Source organism: Vigna unguiculata, chromosome 6 (assembly GCF_037176805.1).
Source record: "Vigna unguiculata cultivar grain cowpea cultivar isolate G323 ecotype 2 chromosome 6, ASM3717680v1, whole genome shotgun sequence".
Lineage (NCBI taxonomy): Eukaryota > Viridiplantae > Streptophyta > Magnoliopsida > Fabales > Fabaceae > Vigna > Vigna unguiculata.
Window position 1 is genome coordinate 24538772 of NC_140797.1, and position 5891 is coordinate 24544662.

A 5891-nucleotide genomic window follows, 5' to 3' on the forward strand; every position below is an offset into this window, starting at 1 on the left:
GTGGTTATATATATATATATATATATATATATATATATATATATATATATATATATATATATGATGTTTGTATTACACATATAAGACCTTTGACACTAGTTTTACACCAAAACCTTAAGACAATGTTGTTATGGGTCTTTATTCTTATATAGTGTTTAACTTTGTCAAAATGTTATATAAGGACGAATTTTAATTTCTTATAACTCTAAATTGAAAACAATAAACTATTATGATTAAAATAGCTAAGAAATCAAATTAAAATAATTTGTAGCCTCTAAATCTTTAAAACAATTGACAAAAATGGTATACAAGGAAAAACTTTGTTTTCCTTGAATCTATAGTTTAAAAATTATGTTTATGCATCTTTTATATAAAACATTCATTTATGTTAACGCTGCATGAGTGCTTGTAGTGCAATGCATTTGTTTTGGATTGTTTATTGGCTAATTGAGTATTAACAATAAATCAATATATATCTAAGAGATTTTCATCTATGTTTGTTCACATATGTGATGATGAACGCAAATGTGATAAGATATTAATTGGCTTGTTTATCATGTCAAAAGTCAAAGTCGTGCATTTTGTGTTGTAGTGGCTTGTAAATACCCTCGTAGAAAAGAGATGTCATTTCAATGGACTTCGTTACCTGCTTGACACGTATAAGTGAGAAAACATGATTGTCAAAAAGGTACTTCACATGATACAAACAAATTTTAGGACTGGGTGACTTCAAAACTTCTTTTAGTAGACTTTGTTGAAAGGTTCAAGAACATAGATATTGAAAATTGAATAGTGGATACTTCATTTCTCTCTAGTTAAGGTAAGGCTAGTTTTTCTTGTTTGAAATGTATGATTTTGATTGTGAGTTTGTGCTTATGTTATTATGTGTTGCTTTTAGGTTTATACAGAAGGTGTTTGATGAGGGTGAAGTGGGTGATTGTGAAGTGACTCAATCAAAGGACTCATGGCAACAGAGTGTATAAGTGGAGCATTTCTCGCCGCTGTCTTTCAAGTGACTTTTGACAAGTTGGCTTCAAGGGACATTGAAGACTACTTCCATGGAAGGAAAATCAAGGATAAGATGCTCAAAAAGCTAGAGATTGTGCTGAACTCCATCAACCAAGTGCTGAAGGATGTAGAGGAAAGATAGTACAAGAGCCCAAATGTGATGAACTGGCTTGATCAGTTGAAAGAGGCTATGTATGAAGCATAATTGTTGTTAGATGAGGTTGCTAATGAGACGTCAAGACAGAAGCTGGAAGCTGAATTCCAGCCTGAACTAGCAAGGTGTGAGGCTTCTTTAAGGTTTTGTTAATCTATTTGACATAGAAATTGCATCTAGGGTTGAAGAACTACTAGAGAACATACAGTTTCTTGCAAGCTAAAAGGATATGCTAGGATTAAGAAAGGGAATTTTTGCTGGCAATGAAGTTGGAGTCAGTTGGAAACAATCCCAGCAATTGCCAACTACATCCTTGGTGGATGAATCTAGCATTTGTGGTAGAGAGGAAGAAAAAGAGGAAATCATCAAAATTTTACTTTCAGACAATGTCACATGCAATCAGGTGCCCATAATTAGTATAGTGGGAATGGGAAGGATGGGTAAGACCACCCTTACGCAGCTTGTGTATAATGACCAAAGGGTACTAGATCAATTTGACCTTAAAGCATGGGTCTATGTTTCACAAGATTTTGATGTTGTTGCTGTCACAAGAGCAATTCTTAAGGCACTTGGGTCCAAAGGAGCAGAAGAAAAAGACTTAAACCTACTTCAACTTCAATTGAAGCAGACACTGATGGGAAATAGATTTTTGCTTGTTCTAGATGATGTTTGGAACGAAGACTATGCAAGTTGGGGGGTATTACAGATCCCCTTCATTTATGGACCTTCAGGAAGTAGGATTATTATCACCACTCATAATGAGAAGGTAGCACTGATCATGAACTCCTCCCATCTATATCATTTGAAGCCATTGGAGAAAGAAGATTGTTGGAAGCTATTTTCAGATGTTGCATTTCATGACAAGGATGCCACCAAATATCCATATCTTGTATCAATTGGCAGTAAGATTGTTGACAATTGTGGAGGATTGCCTTTAGCTTTAAAAGCATTGGGAAATATCTTGCGAGTGAAATTCTCCCAGCATGAATGGGTTAAGATATTGGAGAGTGATATGTGGCACCTATTTGACAATGATGCCAACATTAACCCCGCTCTTAGATTGAGTTAGCACTATCTTCCTTCATATTTGAAGCGTTGTTTTGCTCATTGCTCCATATTTCCAAAGGGTTATGAGTTTGACAAGGATCAATTAATCCAACTGTGGATGACAGAAGGTTTGTTAAGTTGCTGCCAAATAAATATAAGTGAAGAAGAGTTAGCAACTGAGTTCTTCAATGATCTGGTAGCAAGGTCAGTTTTCCAACAATCAAGACACCGTGCTTCGTGCTTCACTATGCATGATCTTCTTAATGATTTAGCAAAATCTGTCTCAAGAGAATTTTGTTCACAAATAAGTGACAGTTTGGAGAAAAATATAACCAAGAGAACATGCCACATTTCATGGTCTCGCAAAATTAACATTGATGATAAATTCTTGGAGCATGTTAGTAAGTGTAACAGATTACGTTGTTTCGTGGCATTCAGATGGGAATTTGGCAGAGGAGGCTTGATTAACACTGATAAACAACGTGTTCTATTCTCTACATTGAAATATTTACGTGTGCTATCCTTCAATGATTGTCTTCTCACTGAGTTAGTTGATGATATAGGCAATTTAAAGCTTTTGCGTTATTTAGACCTTTCGTACACTAAGATTAAAATATTGCCTGATTCCCTTTGTAGGCTGCATAATTTGCAGACACTGTTACTATTATGGTGTTATCATTTGGCTGAGCTTCCCATAGATTTTCACAAACTTGTCAACTTGCGCCATCTTGATATGCATATGAGCGAAATAAACAAGATGCCAAACCACATAGGAAGGTTGAAACATCTTCGGACACTGACTAGTTTTTTTATCAACAAGCATGATGTTAAGGAATTGGGAAATCTCAACAATCTTCAAGGAACACTTTCAATTTTCTGGTTAGAAAAGGTCACTGATCCTGCGGATGCCGTGGAAGCTAATCTGAAAGGTAAAAAACATTTAGACGGTTTAGTGTTGAATTGGAGTGACAAATTTGGAAGGTGCAATGAAAATGAGGACTCAATATTAGAAAGATAGGTGTTGGAGACTCTTCAACCAAATGGGAACTTGAAAAAGCTTTCTGTTTTACATTATGATGGCACTAGCTTTCCAAGATGGTTTGGTGCATCTCATTTGCCCAATTTAGTGTCCATTGCATTGGCTGAAAGCAAATTCTACTTTGTCTTGCCTCCATTTGGGCAGCTTCCCTCTCTGAAGGAGCTTTCCATATCATGCTTTAATGGAATAGAGGTCATTGGTCCCGAGTTCTGTGGTAATGATTCCTCCAATATTCCTTTCAGATCTCTTGAAATATTGAAATTTGAGGAAATGAGTGCATGGAAAGAATGGTGTAGTTTTGAAGGTCACAATGAAGAAGGCCAAGGTTTTTCATGTCTTAAAGAGCTTTCTGTGAGGCGTTGCCCATGGTTGAGAAGGGCCCTGCCTCAACACCTTCCTTCTCTGCAGAAATTGGAAATTTGTGATTGCCAACACTTAGAGGATTCAGTTCCCAAGGCTGGAAGTATTCATGAGATAAAGTTTCGTTTGTGTGAAAAACTTTTCTTGAAAGATTTGCCATCCACCTTGAAAAAAACCACAATTCATGGAACTTGCATCATTGAGTCCTGCCTCCACCAAATTCGTGTCAACAATCCCTTCCTTGAAGAGATGAAAATCCATAACTTTCATGGTCCAAATAAAAAATGGTCCTCTTTGGATTTGCACAGACATGATTCTCTTGTCACTCTCTCTATAACAAGCTGGTACTCTTCCTCTTTGCCCTTTGCACTACACTTGTTTTCCAATCTTCACTCTCTACTTTTTCATGATTGTCCACATCTTGAGTCATTTCCGGAGGGGGGTTTGCCTTCAAGCCTACGCAAACTCGAAATTGAGCATTGTCCCAAGCTGGTTGCTTCTAGGGAGAAGTGGGGATTGTTCAAACTCCATTCTCTGACAAAGTTAAGAATTAGTGATGACTTTGAAAACGTGGAGTCTTTCCTAGAGGATATGTTGCTACCACCCATTCTCAGTGTGCTCTACTTAATTGCATGTTCAAAGCTAAAAAAAAAACAAACCATAGGGGTTTTCTCCATCTGAAATCTCTCAACTCCTTCTATATTCTGTGTTTCCCTCTTCTTCAATCTTTGCCAGAAGCAACTTTATCCAACTCTCTTTTTGTTCTCTACATTCATGAGTTCCCTTTACTGAAGCAGCGTTACCAAAGGGATGGAAAACATTAGCATAAAATTCAAAACATCCCTTCTGTGATTATGTCTTAGCAGCAGTTGAAAACACAAGGCAAATTCATCCATGTTTATACTCAGTCTCAGCTTTCACAAGGTGGAAAAGGGGAAAATATATATGTTCTACCACTGCTCATGATGTGATTTCTTACTTGGCCAAAATCTGTGAATGCATATGTAAAGTACTCATGACATGAATCATTATGGAGTTATGACACAAAAGAATCACTCTTCCAACGAGTACATAAGATCATTTATTAGTTCGTCGTATTAAGACTAATGAGAAGGTTGTCTCTTGATTTTTAAGTTCATCTAATGAGCACATAATGTAGTATGAACACTTTGGGAATGTTCTTTTAGTTATTTGAGAAAAATATCCAAAAGAGGACTTAAGGTTTCCTTCAAGCAGCTACAAAAGTTGAATAAGATGACTTACCCGTATTTAAATGTCTTACCTTGTGTTTGGATGAAGCATTTCAACAATGCTTAGAAATTGAAATGTTTTGCATTTGAATTGTTTGCAATTAAATTTCATTCATTTTTTAAATAATTTATTTGGATAAGGAAATTAAAATAACTTACATTTCAATTTCTTGTTTGGAAAAAAAATTTGAATTTATTGTGAGATAAAATTTAATTTTAACAATATTTATCTTAGGCTTAATTATGTTTTGAGTTCATGATACATTTGGAAACTCGACGATCAAGAAGGGCCCGACGACACGGACGGGCCCGACGACCTAGACGGGCCAACGACCTAGACGGGTCTGACGACTCGGACGGGCCTTCCAAACCGTCGGGCTCATTTGGGTCGTCGGGCTCGTCCGGATAGTTTGACTCGTCCGAGTCGTCAGGCCCATCTGTGTTGTTGGGACCGTCCATGTCGTCGGGTTCGTCTAGATCATCGGGCTTGATGGTTTGGAAGGGTTCGTCCAGGTTGTCGGGCCCGTTCGAGTCATCGGGCCTGTTTGGATCATCGGGCTCGAAGGTTTGGAAGGGCTCGTTCGGATCGTCAGGCAGTCCGTGTCGTAGGGCTCGTCCTGGTCGTCAGGCTCATCCGGGTTGTCGGGCCCATCTGGATCGTCGAGCCCGTTCGGGTCGTCGAACCCGTATGAATTGTCAGGCCCGTTAGATCATTGGTCTTGTCCGGATAGTCTGCCTCGTCCGAGTCGTCAGGCCATTTTGGGTCGTCGGACCCGTTTGGGTCGTCAGGCCCGTCGGGGTTAACGGACGGGCCCGTCTGGATCATCGAGCCCATCCAGGTCGTCAGACCCATCTAGGTCGTCGGGCCCGTTTGGGTTGTCGGGCCCATCTGGGTCGTCGGACCCGTCTGGTTCATCGAGCCCATTCGGGTCGTCGGACCTGTCTGGATCGTGGAGCCTATTCGGGTCGTCGGACCCATTTGAATCGTCGGCCTCGTTTTTGTCATCGGGTCTACCAAAGAGTCTAGAATGTG

General features: G+C 38.9%; 1 pseudogene; it reads left to right on the forward strand.

Annotated features, from left to right (window-relative positions):
- The first annotated feature begins 910 nt into the window (after window positions 1-910).
- Window positions 911-4588, forward strand: LOC114188384 (putative disease resistance RPP13-like protein 1; annotated as a pseudogene).
- The last annotated feature ends 1303 nt before the right edge of the window (window positions 4589-5891 follow it).